This window comes from Narcine bancroftii, chromosome 13 (genome assembly GCF_036971445.1).
Source record: "Narcine bancroftii isolate sNarBan1 chromosome 13, sNarBan1.hap1, whole genome shotgun sequence".
Classification (NCBI taxonomy): domain Eukaryota; kingdom Metazoa; phylum Chordata; class Chondrichthyes; order Torpediniformes; family Narcinidae; genus Narcine; species Narcine bancroftii.
In genome coordinates, this window is record NC_091481.1 from 71,367,986 (window position 1) to 71,389,617 (window position 21,632).

General features: G+C 43.0%; 1 protein-coding gene across 3 annotated transcripts in view; it reads left to right on the plus strand.

Moving 5' to 3' along the window:
* LOC138747903 (ankyrin repeat and fibronectin type-III domain-containing protein 1-like) overlaps nt 1-21,632 on the plus strand; it is a 171,967-nt gene that overhangs the window by 66,492 nt on the left and 83,843 nt on the right. Inside the window, exon 1 of one of the 3 annotated variants that reach the window (XM_069907530.1) lies at nt 802-885. The exons of the other annotated variants lie outside the window; for them this stretch is intronic. The gene's annotated coding sequence lies outside the window, so the exon portion shown is untranslated. Of the gene's footprint in view, nt 1-801; nt 886-21,632 lie in introns of those variants that run through there. 3 annotated transcript variants of the gene reach the window in all.

The window sequence follows — 21,632 nt, forward strand, 5'->3', positions numbered from 1 at the left end:
CCCCCATCCAGCGCTGGGATTCCATGCCTGGAGGTCGATGAGGGACCAAGAGACCCTGAAGGGGTCAACGGTCTAAAAAGTTTTGGGACCACTGCTATAGACCTTCTTAACTATCCTATCAACTAGCATGGCAACCTTAAAGATCTATGCATTTGGATCCCAAGGTGTTCAGCATCCTACCATTCACCTTCAGCATTCTTGGGCAGAGTGGGACAGATCAGCCTGAATTCTGCATTTGCTTGGCACCCAATAAAAATGGAAGGCATGTAGATGTTGATTGAGAACATGAATGAAACCCCTCTGTACTCATTGTTTAAATTCACACCTGGCAAGTTATGAGATCATGACTAGTGTCCATGGAGGTATAAATCCTACTCTTGATGATTGACCTCACGAGAAAAAGGTAAATTCCAATTTGAATCATATTCCATCAGATTACTATTTAATATAATAATGTATGTGTACCATTATTTCACATTAATTAGAAGCATGATTTCAGTTTTCCATCAGACGTTCACTGATTGTTGCCAAAATAAATGTTTAATTCATTTTTCGGTAAGTCTATGAATAGATGATGTTTTGTGGTCACAGGCATTGTGAAGACAAGGGTAATTGTTTACTGCAAACCCCTCTTGCTTTCAAACACAACATTCCAGTTCTCTGATTTTGTCAGTTCTTTAAAATTGGCCTCCCACATAATTCTAGTTTTTTTGTAATAAAGCTTGCAGACTTCCTGCCTCAACCCCCTCGGTTTTACTGAAAGCAGGAAACTGTACTTTGCTGTGACGTTGCTGCCTCAGTTCAAGACTCTGCTGCTCACCTGTCAGGATCTGGGTCCACATTTCAAACTGCTGTGCTGGAAGTAACTCCGAATGGCAGAATCCGGTAGGTTTCCCTTGGCTCGGACGGTGCCTTTTCCTTCAGTTTCACCTTTTAAAGAATGCTTCCTTTCACATCATAGCTTTTTAGGGAGAATGATAGAAATGCAATTCTGAATTCAAAATGAGCAGCTTCCATTGTGTTACTGTTAATGATTCAAAGGTCCTCTGATTTGTTCACTCAGTGAGCTGTTCAGAGTGTGTGAATATGCAAGGTACTAAGGAGTGGTTTACCCCCTCTCTTTACCCCCTCCATAAATCTTCGTCCGCGAAGCCAAGCCAAAGAAGAAGGAGTGGTTTATATGTTTATTGTATTTATCAGACAGAAGCATACTGATTGTTTTACTGAATGTCAGAGTATGGTGATCAGAGGCATTTGTATGTATATTTTGTTTACATATACTGATATACATGATCTTGTTTGCATGTATAAATCATTGCTGTTTGAATGGCTAGTATGATGTAGATGTAAACTTCTCAGAGCAGGCAGCTAATGTTAACCATTAATGTTTAAGAAGTGATGTTAAAGTCACTCCCATCTGAGAGAAATAATTGGTGAAGGTGAGTTTGATATGTTTAATAATGAAGAGCACATTTTCTATTAATATATTACAATATGTTGATAGAGATTCAAAGTGCAAGAAAAAAGGCTATTCATCCCATTACATCTCTTCTAGCTCCTTGAGTTACACGGCTCATCTCGTTCTCCTCATCATCATTACAATTTTGCTTCCTTTCATGCTTTATTGCCAGTAAAAGATTAAAGTTGGTTCTACTCCATCCACCTTTCAGACTGTTCCCGATGACAGCAGCTCATTGCGTTTAAATTTTTTTTGTCTGATTATGGTAAGTTTGGTTACTGGCTCTCATCCCACTGAGAACAGCTCCATACACACTAGAATCCTTCACAATTTTGAACTCCTCTATTAAATCTCTGCTGAAGGTTCTCTCTTTTTTTAAGGAGAATGACTCCACTTCAGGCTCGGGAGGTAGGCTTGAATTGCTCACTAGCCACAGGGAAAATCAAGGAAGTATAGTTATTTATATTTGGAGTCGCTCAGAATTGAAAATGACTTGCTTTCATTCTGGTTTGTGGGCCCTGAAGGATGAGGTAACGTGGAGACTGTACACTCTTCCACAGATTAGCCAGATGATGTTTAACTGGCTGGCCGGGCAGGTGATAGCTGATGACAGCATCATTGTGTAATGCATCCAGTTGTTCACTTCTTTGAATAACATTCAAATTAGACTGATGTTGTTACAGGTCACTTTAGCTTCTTCCTCACATAGCCACCAGAGGTCATTTCAAAAGCATTTGCTTCTTCCAAAAACTATCTCTTGAGGGTTACTTCTGAGTGTCCTTACAGTGTCAGGATGTGTTTTTTCTACCCTGGTATTAATTTCCAAATAGCCGAGCCGAAGATGGCCACAAATCGGAGTAACTACACCTGGGCACTTTCTGACCATTCTGTCTCCTTTCCTCAAGCTCCCCACCCCTTTCCCTTCCCTCTCCATTCAGCTACCCCCTCCCCCCATAATTTCTCATATTTTTCTCTTCTACCTTCCCATCTATATCTTACCTGTTAGCCTCTGCTCCTCCCCCCCCCCACCCCACTCTTTCCTCCTTCCTCTCCCCACCTTGTTATTCAGCTGCCTGCCTGCACATACCTTGATGAATGGCCCAGGCCCAAGACATTGGTCACCTTTTGTTTCCAATAAATACTGCATGACCTGCTGAGTTTCTCCAGCATGCATTAATTTCCCATTTGTACTTAGAACTAGTTCCATCAGCTACTGAACATTTGCAGAAATCTGGCACCAATGTCCAGACTCAGCCAGTAGTTCTCCTCATAGAGGATTTTCCTCCTGTGAACCATCACCTTTTTACTGGTAGTGAGCATAATATTGTTCAAGAAATAATACCTGTAGTTTTCATTCACATCCAACCAATCATTAGATTTGTCTTGTGGCAATCTTCATATGCAGTAAAACCCATTTTATCCACATTCAAGCTACCAGCAACCTTAAGCAGCTGACAAAATAATCGAGGAAAATAAGTAAGTAAAAAATATGGAAGTTTAAAATTGATACGCCTCGCCAATCCATGTAACACACAACCAAGCAACCAGAAAATTCACTTATCCTGCATCTATCAGTGCACATAGGTGCCGGATACCAGAGGTTTCATTGAAAATCAATGGAGAGGACAAAATGCCACTCATTACATCAGAATCGTAAGGCTATGCAGCTCGCAAACAGACCCTTTGGCTAATCTCATCCGTGCCAACCAAGGTGTCTTCCTGAGTTGGTCCGATTTGCCTGCATTGGATCCATATTCCTAACATTTTCTCTCTCCTTGCAAAAGTTATTATTTTGTGCCTGCTTCCAGCTCTTCCTCTGGCCACTCATTCCTACACCCACCACTCTCTATGAAAAGCCTGCCTCTGAGGTTCTTTTAAAAATTTCTTCTTCAAGTTTTAATTTATGTCCTTTAGTTTTAAACTCCCCTATCCTGGGTAAAGATTGTGAGCATCCAACTTATCTGTGATTTTATGAACCTCTCTAAGGTCACCCTCAGCCTTCTTCATTTCAGGCTAAACAGCCCCAGCCCATCCAGTCTCTGTTATGGCCAGGTCTTCCAAGGAAGCATCATCTTTCGGACTGTTTGGCTCTTTTAAGGTGTTGCAGGGATTTGAGCCATCCAGCAGGACTTGCAACCATGATATAATTTTTTTTAAAAATTTAGACGTACAGCACAGTAACAGTCCCTTTCAGCCCATGAGCCCATGCTGCCCAATTACACCCAATTATCCTCCAACCCCTGTACATTTTGGAGGGTGGGAGAAAACTGGAGCACCCGGAGAAAACCCACACGGACACAGGGAGAACATTAACCGAGCCTCCCCATATAATTGGAAGGTGGAATGGGTGAACACCTTGTTGCAGTTTCTGATGGTTGTGTAAAGCTGATGTTCTTGACCAAAGAATAAGGATTTAAATCAAATTTAGCTACTCCCAATTTATGTTGGAATATGCATACAGGAATTAGTTTCCTATTGTGAAGCAAAAAAGATTTGCAGCAGGGCATGATTCAGCCAGCAAAAACAAATATCAAATCTGTGCCAACAATCCAGGCAAAAAAACTGAGAAAACATAAGTTATCTCCAACTTTAATGGGTTAGGAACAATTCCTAGGAAAAGGAAGTTGAACCTCATCCATACAATCTCACCACAAAGAGGGCATCCAATTAGAAAGAAAAATGAATAATTAGCCCACAGTATTAGCTAGTTTTTTTTTTGGTGCTATTTATACTCCAAATGTAGTCCTCCTCTTCTTCCTTCACTTCAAGGGTGATGCCTGCCCTCATGTCATGCTTGCCTGCACTCTGTCTATCCTCTTGCCTCTATTCCTGTGCCCCCCTCTGATTCATCACATCGATATATTCACGTTTCTGTGGAAAGAGCTCTGGAAAATCAGACATGTTGTTCTGATCTATAATGCCCCGCCTGAAAAAGTAATAGAAGTGAATTCAATGCAGACATCACCAAGGTGAAGTGAAGAAATAATGGAAAACAAATCTTAAGACGACAGGAAAATTCCAGAGGAATGGAACTAATGAGTAGCCCTTTCAAGGAGTCAACCCAGGAAAGGAGGCAAAATGACTTAACTTCAATGGTTCATTTCAAGAAGTGCGATTATTTTTAGCCTTTGGTGTGTTCTTGCGTGTGCTTGTCTGGAAATTTAATCAAAGCCATTGTGAGTGTCCCACGTGCTTTAGTTTTGTGCCCCACCATGTAGTAATTGTTTATACCAGTGGTTGTCAACCTTTTTTCCTCATTCACATACCATTTAAAGTAATCCCTTACTAACCACATAGCATAGGATGCCATAGGTGCTTGGTGGTTAGTAAGGGATTACTTAAGGTGGTATATGAGTGGGGGAAAAATGGTTGAGAAACATTGGTTTATACTGTGGGGAATCCTGTTAGACTAACCAATCTTACTGTTAGGCTTTCATAAGTAAAGAATATGAACCCACAAAATCCTTTATTCTACCCTTCTATCTTTCTATTGTTAATATTTCAAAGGATGGATTGAAGTACTAATGGGAATGTATGCAATGAAAAATTTTATCATTCCAATGGCATTAACACAAAAATTCAGTCATGTTATCAATGGGAGTGAACTAATGATCTTGGATTCCCCACCTGCAGTCACTAAATGTCTAGTAATGAATGGACTCATTTGGGCAGCGTGGTTAGAGCAACACTGTTAGAGTGCCAGCGACCCGGGTTTGAATGCGGCGCTGTCTATCTAAGGTGTTTGTACGTTCTCCCCGTGTCTGAATGAGTTTCCCCAAGGTGCTCTGGTTTCCTCACACCCTCCAAAACATATGGGATTGTAGATTCATTTGGGTGTCATTGGGCGGCACGGGTTTAAATGACCGGAATCGGCTTCTACTGTGTTGTAAATAAAATAAACTTTTTTTTAAATTTAATAAAAATTTAACTAGACACCAGGAATAATTGGGTAAATGATCAACTGGCTGCAGCAGTCCAAACCTAGTGTTATGGATTGGCTGTCCATTGTAGAAATCAGGTGACTTGAATGGAATCAGAAAATAGGTTCTTCCTAAAACCAATTAGATGGCCCTTTAGTCATGTAAACATAAAGAGAATGTGAGTAGCAGATCTGCAACAATGTGCACAGGTTAGCCTTCACTTTAACCTTTTCATCTGTCTGCAGGCGCTACGATTGTATTAGAAATACAGAGATACTGGAGGAACTCACCGTTCTCACAGCGTCCTTAGGGGGTAGATATATACCACTGTTTTGGGCCTGAGCGCTTCTTCAAGGTATGAATGAAAAGCAGGCAGGGCCTTGCATTAAAAGGCTCGGGAGCAGGGAAGAATGGGCAGGGGGAAGAGCACTGACCAACAGACAAAGGATGTTAATTGGATATGGGTAGGACACAGGAGAAAGAAAAGGTGAGAATTGACTGGGGGTTGCTTGGGCTCTGTGGAAGGAGACAGAGGGAAAAGGGAAGAAAGACAGGTAAAGGAAAGGAGACGAGGAAGATGGAAGTGGGCCTATTGGAAACCAGAGGAGTTAATGATAATGCCATCCATTGGAACCTCCAATTTGTGGGTGGTCCCAGTCTGGTGGTACATGAGACCATGGACAGACATGTCATCAAGGGAATGGGGCAGAGAATAGAAATGGATGTCCATTTTTTATGTGCTCTAATTGTCTATCATATTACAACGCATCTCCTGTAAAAATTGAGAATGCATAGTTACAGTAGCTGGTTATTAGTCGGTTTCTTAAAATACTGATTGAAAAAGTAAATTGTTGTTTTATATCCAATGTTTTCAACAACAGTGCACTGTGTAATTATTACGAAACTATCAAAATAACACCTTTTATTTGGCATGTTTATTTACTTACTGCAATATTGACAGGAACTTGCCTTTGCGTTTTCCTAATGCATCTGCCTTGGTGAGTTAGATGGTCAATGAGTGTCTAGAATAGCTAGCACTAGATAAAAGCAGTTAAATGTGGGTATCTGGTTAAAATCATGACAAATATCATGATGTGCTGGTACTTGTAAATATTATAAATCGTGATTGTTGGAGAATGTTGTTTGGTGTGGAGCAGGGATCAGTGTGTGAGCTTTACTTGTTGGGAAATGAGTGCAATAAGGTTTTCATTATTCTTGACCATTCATGCTCCCACTCCTGTCATAGATCTCCAGTGCAATGTCTTCTTGCTGTGGATCTGCAGGATTTGCTTGGTGTATGCCGTGATGGCCACAACATCAAACCTGCCAATCTGTAGCTGTACTACAAGGTCATCCACTTTATTTCTTTTACTGCAAGCATTTGAAATACAAAACCTTTAGCTCTGTATGTGTTACATTTTTGACTCTGCATTCCTGTTATGTGGCAACCTATCCCAACGGCTGCAATGTTGCCCTATCTGCCTGTCCTTCCACACAGACTCCCGACCAGCTGTCCCTGCTTGTGCACCAACCGCCTCTTCCTCCGCCTCTTCATTTTGGTTCCCACCCCCGTGAATCTAGTTTAAAACACTCCCTGAAACGTTTAAACCACTCACCACCCCCCCACCCCTACCCTCCATCCCCCATCCCCCAACAGCATTAGCAAACCTTATGGTCTTTTCCACTGGTGGCTCTTCCTCCACCTCAACCAAGCAATTGGAGCTACATTTGAATGTTAGATGCTGTTTTGTGCCATGGCTTCTTGCAAGCTTCTAATATTGTGGAACAGCTTCACCTGGAGGTACAGGCAATAAGCACACCTTTAAGAAAGATGGACAGCTTTTAATCAGTTTTAAATTGAGCCTATTGAACATGTGCTGAGGAAATTATTGACTGAATTCATGAATGATGGAGCATAAATTTTGTGTACCTAAAACTAGGGTCAGACAGGCAGCAGTGAATCACAAACACATCACAGTCCCTAGATGTTTCCTCTTCTTATCCTATTTCTCTATCTCAGTGTTACCATATCTCGTGAGAAACAGTATTAATATTGAGATAACAGAGGGGGTCACTCCTGAAGTATTTTCATTTGGAACTCAGTTGAACAAAATGTTTCAAGGTCTGGGTTTATAGCACAGACACCCTTGTCTAGAAATTGCTTCGTAGTCCTATTGTGAAAGCCCTATGGATGAGATCTTCAAATAAAAAGTTCACAGGCCAAAATGCTGGTTATTCTACTTCCTATGGACTCTGTGTGAGCCGCTGGGTTTCTCCAGCACCCTCCTCCATTGCTTGCAGAGCAACATTGTCAGGTTTGCTATGTTACAAACTATGTTATTTCCAGGATATTCTATTGATCTGTTACAAATGTTTGCACCTGCCACAGGTGTGATCGCTTCAGCCAGCCACATTACAAGCAACGCTCTTTCATCGCAGAGGAATTCTGGCTACACAGTGAATGACTGCTGTGTGGGTGTGAGGGGATGGAACCTGGACAAGCTGGTGAAAATCAGTGCCGACAATAGGCATTTTCCATGTGCTGAGTCATCAGAATCCCTCCAGATACTTTAAATTTAATTTAGATATATATCACGGTAACAGGCCCTTCCAGCCCACGAGCCTATGTCATCCAATTACACCCATTTAACATACAACCCCCATACGTATTGAAGAGTGGGAGGAATCTGGAGGAAACCCATGAAAATGGGGGAGAACGTACAAACTTCTTATAGATTCAAACCTGGGTCACTGGTGCTGTGGTCTTCTTTGGCTTGGCTTCGCGGACGAAGATTTATGGAGGGGGTAAAAGTCCACATCAGCTGCAGGCTCGTTTGTGGCTGACAAGTCCGATGCGGGACAGGCAGACACGGTTGCAGCGGCTGCAGGGGAAAATTGGTTGGTTGGGGTTGGGTGTTGGGTTTTTCCTCCTTTGCCTTTTGTCAGTGAGGTGGGCTCTGCGGTCTTCTTCAAAGGAGGTTGCTGCCCGCCAAACTGTGAGGCGCCAAGATGCACGGTTTGAGGCGTTATCAGCCCACTGGCGGTGGTCAATGTGGCAGGCACCAAGAGATTTCTTTAGGCAGTCCTTGTACCTTTTCTTTGGTGCACCTCTGTCACGGTGGCCAGTGGAGAGCTCGCCATATAACACGATCTTGGGAAGGCGATGGTCCTCCATTCTGGAGACGTGACCCATCCAGCGCAGCTGGATCTTCAGCAGCGTGGACTCGATGCTGTCGACCTCTGCCATCTCGAGTACTTCGACGTTAGGGATGAAAGCGCTCCAATGGATGTTGAGGATGGAGCAGAGACAACGCTGGTGGAAGCGTTCTAGGAGCCGTAGGTGGTGCCGGTACAGGAGCCATGATTCGGAGCCGAACAGGAGTGTGGGTATGACAACGGCTCTGTATACGCTTATCTTTGTGAGGTTTTTCAGTTGGTTGTTTTTCCAGACTCTTTTGTGTAGTCTTCCAAAGGCGCTATTTGCCTTGGCGAGTCTGTTGTCTATCTCATTGTCGATCCTTGCATCTGATGAAATGGTGCAGCCGAGATAGGTAAACTGGTTGACCGTTTTGAGTTTTGTGTGCCCGATGGAGATGTGGGGGGGCTGGTAGTCATGGTGGGGAGCTGGCTGATGTGGTAGTGTTACGCTAACTGCTATGCTAACTGAGCATAACAGGTTGACAGGGACATCACTGTAAAGTAATGCTATGAGTTCATGCTATGGATTCTGCTCAATAGGCAGCTAATCTGTAAGTCTAATTGGCTAGCTCTGGTCAGTTGAAGGGAAAGTACATGAAGTCTCCTTCCATTGGGTAAGGAACTTGGGTGACTTGTCTAATGCACTGTCTGTGGTAGAAACATGGGGTTGACTTTGAAGTCAGGAAACTGAATGGCCATGCAGTGGCCTTGATTGCAAGATACAAGATTCAATTTATTGTCATGTAATAAAACAGTGTCGTGTTACACAAAATTGCTTTTATCTGCCAGATTTGCCATCAGCAGAAATTGCCTAAACCGCCTCTTACAGTCAGAGAAAAAGAAGCAAAAGAGAGTTCCCTCTCCCTCCCCCCCCCCAAAAAAACACAGAATGTCCGTGGATTCACCTTCAGCACTCCCACAGCCTCACAGAGTCCACTCCAATCCATCAGCAACCCAAGATCCAGATCCAAACTTCAAATATGATTAGGAATTGTTCAGTGTACTCGACACCCTCTCACATCCTGGTTCTGGTTCCTGATACCCCTTCAGCCAGTTTTCTGAGCCAGTTTCCAGCAGCTCACAGCCTGCGTGGGTTTGTCGCCTCGAGTCACCAACGGCCTGATGCCTGTGTGAGTCCTTTAGCCACAGAACCCCTCACTGATACGCTGCTGTGGTCACTGTCCTGTGGGTTATTGCCAAACAAAGAATTTAAGACAAAGTGAGAGTCCTTCTTTGAAATAATTGGAGGACGGATCCCAGTGTAGACCAAAAAAAGGCATTGGAGTGTTGGCCTTTTAACTAGCTCAGAACAAAACTGTATTTTCAGACAAGTGAGGTTGAAGACGGAAGTTCATCTCAGCAATGTATTTCTTGCTCCAAGCAGAAGGACCCAAACCAGGCCTTCATAAATCAAGGCAGAGGTGGGAGTTGGACCTAGGAATAGCAACTGATGAGCGGTGCTGGTCCGACTTATGTCAGATCAGCATGACTGCAATCCTTAATGTGTGGTACAGACGGATACAATACAACTTTCTACATCTGATACTGTGAAAATTGAACAGCTCTAAACCAGAATTATCAGACCATTGCTTTCGATGTGGCATTGAGACAGGAACCTTTGTGCACACAACCTGGACATGTATCAAGGTGAGATCTTTTAGATGGAACTAGGCCAATTCCTAGAAAAAAAAATTAGAGGTAAAGAATTCCCACAGGGTCCAGAGTTGTTCCTGTTGGGAAACATAATGGACGTAAGACTTACAATGAACCTGTCCAAATTTCAAATCCAATTCATAATGATCACTTTGGCGGTGGCCAGGAAGTGCATAGCGGTTACCTGGAAATCTGACTCCTGCCTGAGCATTAGTCGCTGGAACACAGAAACGCAAAGCTATGTTCCCCTGGAGAAAATTACTTACAACTTAAGAAAAAAGTATTACACTTTTTTGAAAATTTGGCAACCATCCTTAAATTCCATAGGAGCACAATTATAGTGTGGACTATCGCCCCTCGCCACCCTACCTTCCCCGTCTATCCCTCAATGAGTTGGGGAGGGGGGGGGTTCCATCCCATCCCAACCAGGAAAAGTCAAGATAAGAAAACAGCCTGAGCACTGGCCGCCGTGTCATGACAAAACCCTAATCTATGTCTTATACCTTTGTTGTGAGTGTCTTGAATGTTGTGTGTAATTGCGGCTAGTTATTGAAACCCATAATGCAATTCCCCCACCCCCTCCCCGCCCCTATAGTATCAACGAAGGGGACAAGAAGAGCTTGAACTCTGCAGAAAACTTTATATAGAACTGATCATTGTAAATTGTAGTCAATGCTGATACTGTTAACATTGACACTGATCATGTTGGTAACTGAGTTTGTTTGGAAAATCATAAATAAAATATTCAAAACAAAATGAACGCTAACATTGCATTTGCCTTCCTTACTACTGACTCAGCCAGCAAGTTAGCTTTTATGGAATTCTAGGAACCCCAAGTGTCTTTGGACCTCCGCTTTCTGAATTTCCCCCCCCCATTTAGAAAGTAGTCAACACCTTTATTCCTCTACCAAAGTGCATGACCATATACTTCCTTATGCTGTATTTCATCTGACACTTCTTTGCCCATGTTCCCAACCTGTCCAAGTCCCTCTGAATACTTCCTGCTTTCTCCTCACTACCTCCCCCCCCCCACCTATCTTTGTATCATCTGCCATCTTAGCCAGAAAGCCATCAATTCCGTCATCAAAATCATTTACATACAGCGAGATAAGTGACAGTAAAAACATAGAAATGCTGGAGGAACTCAGCTGATTTTGCAGCATCCGTAGGAGGTAAAGATTATTACTGACTTTTCAGGCTTGAGCACCTTCTTCAAGGAATAAGCAGAGAACAGGAAAAGGCATAAGAATAAAGACTGAAGACTGGATGGGGAGGAGTCCAGACCAACAAAAGATGTTAATTGGCTATGATAAGAGGAGAAGTGAGAAGTAACAGATCCAACACTGACCATTGCAGAAAACCACTCATCACTGGCAACCAGAAAAGCAGCCATTTGCGACACATGAGTGTCAGGCAATGATAATATCCAACAAAAGAAAATCCAGCTATCACTCCTAGTGATTCAATTGGCATTACAGGTACACAATCCTTTATCCAGACATCTAAAATCCGGAAAGCTCCAAAATCCGGCAAGTGGGGAGAGAGACAGCAGCGTGAGTCAGGCCGCGAGGGGGAGAAACCGTCAGGCCGCGAGGGGGAGAAACCGGCAGCACGAGTCGGGCCAGCGGGAGGGGGGAGGGAAATCAGCAGCGTGAGTTGGGAGGGTGAGACCGGCAGTGCGAGTCGGGCCGCGAGGGGGAGAGATCGGCAGCGCAAGTGGAAGAGGGTGTGGGTGGATACGGCAGCACAATTTGGGTAGGTTTAGAACACACTGTCCCCCAAGGGTTCTGGATAAAGGATTGTGTACCTCTTTCTTTGGCTTGGCTTCGCGGACGAAGATTTATGGAGGGGGTAAAAAGTCCACGTCAGCTGCAGGCTCGTTTGTGGCTGACAAGTCCGATGCGGGACAGGCAGACACGGTTGCAGCGGTTGCAGGGGGAAATTGGTGGGTTGGGGTTGGGTGTTGGGTTTTTCCTCCTTTGCCTTTTGTCAGTGAGGTGGGCTCTGCGGTCTTCTTCAAAGGAGGTTGCTGCCCGCCAAACTGTGAGGCGCCAAGATGCACGGTTTGAGGCGTTATCAGCCCACTGGCGGTGGTCAATGTGGCAGGCACCAAGAGATTTCTTTAGGCAGTCCTTGTACCTTTTCTTTGGTGCACCTCTGTCACGGTGGCCAGTGGAGAGCTCGCCATATAACACGATCTTTGGAAGGCGATGGTCCTCCATTCTGGAGACGTGACCCATCCAGCGCAGCTGGATCTTCAGCAGCGTGGACTCGATGCTGTCGACCTCTGCCATCTCGAGTACTTCGACGTTAGGGATGAAAGCGCTCCAATGGATGTTGAGGATGGAGCGGAGACAACACTGGTGGAAGCGTTCTAGGAGCCGTAGGTGATGCCGGTAGAGGACCCATGATTCGGAGCCGAACAGGAGTGTGGGTATGACAACGGCTCTGTATACGCTTATCTTTGTGATAAGCGTACCTGTACCATCATTAAATCCCCCACTATCAATATCATGGGGGTTACGATTGGCCAGAAACTGAATTGAAGCAACCATATGCACATTGCAGCCACTAAAGTAGGTCAGTGGATAGGAACCCTGCAGCAAGTAACTCACGCTCTCCAAAGCCTGTCCACTATCTATAAGGCTCAGGGCAAGTGTGTGATGGAATACTCTTCACTTAACTGAACCAAGCTCAAATTTATTGTCAACTGATCGTACATGTACAAGCTGACTAAACAGAGTATCGCCAGACCATAGTACAGGCCCACAGAACACCCTACACACAAATGACAAACTCTATGTACTGTACCTAATGATCAAAAATAATTATATATAATAAAATGAATGCAGCTTCAACAGAAACTCAACACCATGCAGGATGTAGCTGCCTGCTTCCAGGCATCCCATTTACAACCATTCAATAACACACAGCAATAGGTTTTACCATCTGCAGGATGCACTGCAGTAACTCCCCAAGCCTGTTTTAGTGGTTTCAAGCAGGTGGAGAGCATTCTGTCACACTTCTGACTGTGCTTTGTAAATGGTGCAAAGGCTTTGGGTTACCAGGATGGGAGACACTTGATCCCCAGTCTCTGGCCTGCTTCAGCAGCCTCAGTATTTATATGACTGGTCAAGATGAGTGTCTGGTCAATGGTGACCATCAATGGTTGATGGTGGGGTCTCAGAACTGGTCATGGAATTGAATGTAAATGGTAAGTGGTTACGTTCTTCTTTGTTGGGAATGGTCATTGCCTGGCACTTTGATGTTCCCAGCTACTTGTGGTTGGCCTTAAAGCACTGCCTTGAATAAATCAGGCAATAAGTTGTGTGTGCATTAATGTAATACAAGACCATAAGATAGAAATAGGCTATTCAGCCCATCAAATCTGCTCCACCATTTAATCATGATTTGATCCATTTTCTCCAGTGTCTGGCCTTCTCTCCATAACCTTTGATGCCCTGGCTAATCAAAACCTATCAATCTCTATCTTAAATACCCCCAATGACTTGGCCTCCACAACCACCTGTAACAACAAATTCCTCAGATGCTCCACCTTCTGACTGAAGAAATTCCTCCTTATCTCTGTTCTAAGTGGACAGGGTGGTGTGGTGCCCTCTTGTCGTAGACTCTCCCACCATGGGAAACAACCATTTTACATCTATTCTGCCCATGCCTTTCAACATTCAAAATGTTTATTAAGATCGCCCCCCCCACTCTTTTCATTTCCAAAGTCATCCTTCTGAACCTCCTGTGACAATGCAGGCATTGTGAGATTCATCGATTCCTACAGTGAATGTTGATTTGGACATGAAATTAGAAAATTAATCCCGCCAACTTTAACTCTCTCCTCCTAAACAATGGCAGCAGTTTGGGCATATACATCTTCTGGTGCATAGTTCAGTGAAACCCATAATGCAATCCCCGCCCCTATAGTATCAATGAAGATCATATATAAATTCAATCTTACATGCCAACAAAAATCCAGATATTTGCCTCAGTATTTGGCAGTGAATACTGATGTCTCACAGGGATTTGAAAACAAGGGTGAGAATTTATATCAAGGCCTAACTGGTAGTGGACATGGATAAAAGTAAAAATAGAGACCTATGAGGTAAGGAGCATTTCTTTTTTGGGGGTAGGCATATATAGGTCAGCATAATATCATGGGCCAAAGAAGCTGTATGCTGTAATGCTTTATGTACTGGGAGCTCTTGCAGCAACAATGAGCACAGTACAGAAAGTAGACATGGAAGTAATGAAAGATTGCACCAAATGCCGTTTTGCTATTTAAGTTCTCTTTAAACGTAAACAGTGTGCATTATTCCCATTGAAGCTTCAGTGAAAGCGAGTTGCTTTCAAGAATGCTGAAGGAACTCAGTAGATCTCACAGCATCCATAGGATGTAAAGATATACTGTATTACCGACGTTTCATACCTGAGCCCTTCTTCAATATAGAAGAAGGGCTCAGGCCCAAAACATTGATAATATATCTTTACCTCCTTTGGACTCTTTGAGTCCTACTGAGTTCCTCCAGCATTTCTGTGTTTTTACTGAAATCACAATTTTGGCAGTCTTGTGTGTTTCACCTCCTTTTGCTTTCAAGAGCCAGCTTCCACCAGCTTTTTTGGTTATGTGCATCCCAGAGCTGGAGGTTGAAGGCTGTAGTGAGAGAGCAGTTGACGTGATGATGGTTAACACTGTAATTATGAGAACACATACCCGTACCCTATATACATTTGCAGGCAACAGGAACCTGCGCCTCGGTTTTTATGTGGTCATCACCACATTGGTGCTCATTATTTACTGTTCTGAATAATATAAAATTAGTTCTGATCAAATTCCTGTTGCTCAACTGTTTCTGGAGGGAGTAATGAGCATTTTTCTACATCACTGCTACCTGGTCAAACATTTTTTTGCACATGTGAAAATATGTATTTTTTAAATTTAGACATCTAGCACAGTAACAGGCCCTTCTGGACCATGAGCCCATGCTGCCCTATTACATCAATTAAACTACATTAACGCCTATACTATTTGAAGGGTGAGAAGAATCCATGGCGCTGTAACAGCATTGCACTAGTTTTAAAAATGAATATCAACCACAGTTGTTTTTTTTAGCTCAGGGCTCATGAGCACAGCAAGTAGGTCATTAAAAATAATGCTTTTCTTCAGTAAAAGATGGAAGTCTGCAAGCACCATGGTTGAAGTAAAAACACAAGGCTGGAGAAACTCAGATGGTCAAATAGTGTACTTTATGGAGCAAAGATAAAGATACATAACCAACATTTTGAGCTTGAGCCCTTCATCGAGGTATGAAAAAATGTTGGCAGATGCCCGGACAAAATGGTGGGGGGGGGGGAGGGGCAGCGGGAGGAACCTGGTCCCAAAGGCAGGAGGTAATAGGTGGTTAAGGGAGGGAGGGTACAGCAGCAAGCAGGAGGAGGAGGGAATGGGTGTAGAGCTGGAAGAAAGAAGACAAAGGGAAGAGGGAGAATGGAGAGAAGGCCAGCAGAAACTGGAGAAGTCAATGTTAATCCCATCTGGTTGAAAATTGCCCAGATGGAAAATCAAATGTTGTTCCTCCAATTTCCAGGTGGTTTTGGTGGGATAGTGCATGAGGCCATGGACAGACATGTCAGCATGGCATATTTTTTTATATCTGAAAGCAAGGCTGTTTGATTAACAGCCAGGAATCATCCAATTGAAAAATGAAGCATTTGTTTGCTTTGTGATAGGTCAAAGGAAAAACAATAGAATGGGTATGTTCAGCCACCAACAATGGGAGTGTGGCGGCAGTGATCATGTGACAATACTCCCAGGAGCTCACCCAGCTAGACTTGCTTATCTTATTATCAACAAGCCATTGAAGCATCATGACCGAAGGCACAAACTGACCCTGTACTAACCCGATGTTTTTACACAGATGCTCCCTCCAGCAGAAATTGTCAGGAGTCAGAAACAGGAAGCTCAGATAATTTTCTACTTCCCTTTTAATCAGGAGGAGATATTTGGCAGATCCTCAATGAACCCAATTCACCCATGACATCATCCAAATGCATTTTATTAACAACCAAAGTTGTCTCAGCGCTCACTCCTTGCCTGCTCCAATATTTGTCTTCAAAATAAAATTCCAGCACTGTTTAAAACTGATAACCTCCGGTTTAGTTTCAGACATATTCTTGGATTAAATTGTTGATGTGAAGATTTATGCAACTGATCTGATGCAGATGCCCTTTCTTGGCAGTGGATTCCTCTGAGCAGATTGATTGAGATGGCTGCCAGTTATATTGGCTGTGTTTAACAGCACCCGCAGATTTCCAGCAGTGAGTGTACAGATGCTTCACACCTTGTACAAGATGCTTCACACCTATGGTCTGCAATTAGAAGAAGAAAAATTCTACAGGAAGTATCAAAAGTTCTATCACCTGGTACCAACCAAAAGAATAATTGGGAAAAAAAAATCAAAACAATTAGATATTAAAAGAAAGATCGCATTTTTATGCAATTTCTTTCACACTTTTCTTCTAAACTATTTAATAGCCACTGAAGTACTCTCTGAAGTGTAATCACAGTTGTTTGTTGGAAACACAACATTAATTTGCACACAGCAAGTTTCCTCAAACCTGATCATGACCATTTTTTTGTGTTTTTATGATGTTGATTGGAGGATAAATGTTGGGCATGGTACCAGAGGTAATTCCCCAGCTCTTCTTTGAAACCCCACTGTGAGATCAAACAGAATGATAGTCAATACCTTGATTTAACATCTCTTCTGAAAGTTAGTGCCTCCAACAGCATCAGATTCAGGATTTATTTTCATGATCAAGTAATGAAATTCGGTGTTTTGTGGCAGCGTCAATAGTGAAAAGATTCATGTTATGAACCATCTTACAACAATAATATAAAATGTAAAAATAGTAGTGCACAAAAAGTCAGGCAGTATCTGTTGATTATTCAGGAATCCGATGGCGGGGGGGAAGAAGCTGTCCTTTTGCCGCTGAGCGCTCGTCTTTAGTCTCCTGAACATCTTTCCCGATGGTAGCAGAGTGAGGAGGGCCTGGCCTGGGCGATGGGGTTCTTTGAGGATAGAGGCTACTTTTTTAATATTCTGCCTCATGTGGATGTCCTTGATGGAGTGAAGTCTGGTGCCTACGATGTCGCAAGCAGAGTTAACAACCCTCTGGAGTTTTTCCTCGTTCTGAGATTTGGCGTCTCCTTACCAGACAGTGATGTAGCCAGCCAGAATGCCCTCCACAGTACACCTGTAGAAGATTTTGAGAATCTTTGGGTGACCTACCAAATCTCCTCAAACACCTCACAAAATATCGCCACTGGCGAGCCTTCTTCATGATTGCATCAACATGGAGGCTCCAGGACAGTTCCTCGGAGATTTTGACACCCAGGAAATTGAAGATCCTCTCTACTGCTCAGCACTCGATGAGGATGGGTCATATTCCCCTGACTCCCTCTAAGTTCACGATCATCTCCTTGGTTTTGCTAACGTTGAGCACAAGGTTGTTGTTGTGACACCACTCAAAGAGTTGCTCTATCTCTCTCCTATACATTTCCTCATTGCCGTTAGTGATTCTGCCGACAACTGTGGTGTCATTGGCAAACTTGTAAATAGCATTGGAATTGTGCATGAGTAGAGCAGTGGGCTGAGCACGCATCCTTGGGGTGTGCTTGTGTTAATAATTATTGAGGAGGAGACGTTGCTTTCAATTTGTACTGATTATGGTCTGTGCATAACCCCTTGAGAACATCAACCTCTTTGAGCTACAAGAATACATACTTTACAAATTTTTTTTGGGTTGTGTAGTGTGACTAGATTCTCTCCTGCAACTGCTGCCAAAAATTTTAAAACATTCTCCTTGTTTTTTAAATCCCTACCTGTTTTGCCTCTTGTAATTTCAAGAGGCCAGTCCCTACAATCCTTCACAATACAATATTTAAATTCTATTCCCTTCAAATGTCTCACCATTTCTTTCTGCTGCCTCAGTTTTAATCTCAACATTCTCTCGATAATCTCTTGATAAATTAATCTGTTAACCTCATCATCAACTTCTCTGCATCACAGACCATCCCAAGGAGCTCCTAATATCAAACATTGTCTCATTATGAGAAATTCCCTATCGTACACTTGGTTACTGCAGAGAAATGGATCGGAAGTCAATCCATAGTTTCATAAGAGTGGCAGAGAAGATCAATGGATCCTCTCCTCTATCAACATGATTTACTGAGATAATTGTCTGAAGAGGGCCATGCAAAAGATGCTGTCTGTAGGGTGGACCCCTTCCACCCTGCACACAGCATCTGTGAGATGCTCCATTTGGGGAAGAGATACAGGAGGATCGGAGGCAGTACCCCCAGGCCGAGGAACAGCTTTTTCCCGTGGTTGGTGAAAATGTTAAACAACCAAAGGAACTGCTGACACATCAGAGTCAAAGTCATGAAACTATATTATTTGTATATATGAATATTTGTCCTGCATATGTATTGTATGTCTGTATGTGTGTTATGACTGGTGTGTCTGCATGCTTTAGGCTGAGGATCGGAGAATGCTGTTTCATCAGGTTGTACTAGTGCAATCAGATAACAATAAATTTGACTTACATTCTTGGGAATCACATCAAAATATTTTACATCAATGTTGATACATTGAATGGAATTGAGTGAAACGTGAATGTCTGCGGACGCTGTGATTGTAGTAACAACACACCAAAATGCTGGGGAAACTCAGCCGGTCTCACAAAGGCAAAGATGTATTGCCAACATTTTGGGCCCTGAACCCTTCTTCAAGACATAAGCAGAATGAGCAAACAAACTGGAAATTTAAGAACACAGACAGTGCCGGCTGGGGGAGGAATCCAGACCAACAATTGGATATGATCAGGGGGAGGTGAGAATTGATCATGTCTGTGCAAAAGGAGACAGGGAAAAGGGAGAGAGACAGAGCTGGGGGAAGGTGACAGGAAGAAGTGAGGGCGGAGAGGGAAATTGTTTATTGCTTATAGCCCTGTGTACCAAGGGATAGTGATGTGCAATGATGCTCAAAATGTATGCAATCCCAATGTCCAAGCTATTAAGTCAATCTATACTTACGTACAATAAGGGCGGACAGACCCTCTCTTGGATCAACGACCATCTAGCAAACACGTGCCTTGAAACGTGAAGAGGGCATCACTTGCATTGAAGCTTGGTCTGGCCATTCACTGCAACAGAACTTTCCCAGCCGTTGGATCTCACCGTGCTGCTGGATCCATGTGGGGATGACATGAGGGTGGGTCTGGACCTGTGCAACCTCTACTCACCTAAAATCCATTCACGCACACACTGTTCCTTTCTGAGAAGTGGCATATCCTCTATCAAGCCCCACAAACTGACTGAAGGGAACTATCATCATCCTATGGGATGGACAGGCAGAAGAAATACAATAAGTAATGCAAAATAAAACAGAAGGGTAGAATATGGTGTTTCATAGAGAAGTTTCTGTTAAAAGTGGAAGGGCAGCGTCATTTTACAAATGAAGAGGCCTGCTCTGATAACAGCTGGTTATAAACTGGAAAATAATTCAAACAAATCTTTATTAAATGAAAGAAAGCCTTAGTGTCACGCAGCATTCTTACTCTGACTTCCTTCTACATAAGTAGATAGACACAGGAACATTCCCACAAATCCACTGTGCAATGTAAGATGTACCTCCTTAAATTGATACCAACAAATGTTATTTGGGCCCACACTCTACTGCTTCTAGGACTTGAAACAAGCCAAACAGGCGAAACATCACAAGCTGTAATTTTTTTAATTCTTTCTTTAATTTTGTTTGACTATTTTTGATTATTAATTGTAAAAATATTGATGAATATATTAAATTAATTGAGGAAATTTATGAGAATGGGCATGTTGGCAGGTATTGGCAGCAGGACAATTGAAGGCAGGAAGCTGTACAATGTTACCTCTAAGAATAGAAGCAGCTGAATCCTACCCGGTAAATATCGAACAGTACCCACATAATGATAATGAAAGAATGAACAAAGCGATCTCCCAGTCTGCGTCTAGTCTCTCTGATGAAGAGGAGGCCACAGCAGGAGTACCAGATGCAGTAGATGAACCCTGAAGATTCACAAGTGAAATGTTGCTTCATTTGGAAGGACTGTTTGAGGCCCTGAATGGTGTTGAGGGAGAAGGTGTGGCCGCAAGTGGAGTATCTCCTGTGGTCAGAGGGGTAGGTCCCAAGGGTACATTTGGTGGGGAGTCATGGAGTGAGCAGTCCCTGCAGAAGGCGGAGTGGGGAGTAGAGGGGAATATGTGTCTAATGGTGGGATCACATAGTAGGTGGCAGAAATAATGGAGGAGGATGTGTTGAATGCGGAGGCTGGTGAGATGTTTGGTGAGCATGGGGGCAGAGAGAGCCATGGCAGATATGCGGGTAAAAGAGGATATGCGAGTGGGGGCCAAGTTGATGGTGGTAGAGGGAAAGCCAGGAGAAGGAGGACATCTCCGATGATCTGGCATGGAAATCCTCATCCTGAGTGCAGATGCGACGGAGACGGAGGAATTAAGAGAATGGAATGGAATCCTTACAGGGGACAGGGTGGGAAGAGGTGTCGTCGAGTAGCTTGGGAGTTGTTGAGTTTATAGAAGATGTCTGTTGAGGGTTTGTCTCCTGAGATGGAGACAGTGAGATTGAGTAAAGGGAGAGGATTGCTAGATCTGTTAAAAGTTTTTGTTGGAGTTCTTGCTGGCTAAGTTAAATTGGTTGTGTCTTGTTAGCTTCATTCTACCAGTGCCCATTTGGGATGAAATTTTGTCCTCCCCCCCACCCCCCCCATCACCTCCACTAAACATTGAGGTGTCTGCACATTTTCATTCCAAAATTAAGAACGTATTGTTTTCTCCATCAAAATCTTTCATGACTCTAAAGGCCATCTCACAGGCATCAATGTTTACCTATTTTGGCCCACTCGGTGTGTCTATCATTTAGGAGCTACACAACAAAGCACAGTACAAATTCCCTTTTAAAATTGGAACCACTGTGAATGAAACAGTTTCAGCTAAGTATATGAGAAATTTTTAAAAATTGACTTCAACACTGACCTCTGATCAAGTGTTAGTAGGGTAAACTATGACTAGTGTTTTCCTTATGTTAACTAACATGGTTAAACATTTGATTCCACAGCACTTTCAACAGAAAGGATGAATTATTGGAAAACAACAAATGAAAAATTGAAAAGGCTGGACAAATGTATTTTAGGTAATAATGGTCCAGAGTATTCTGATAGCAAAGAAATATCAGATATCAGTGTTGTGGCAAAAATTCAAAAATCAAAAGTTCATAAAACAAATAGTTACTCTAAATACTTGATGATACATTTTAGTGTGATGCAAGTCAAGTTAA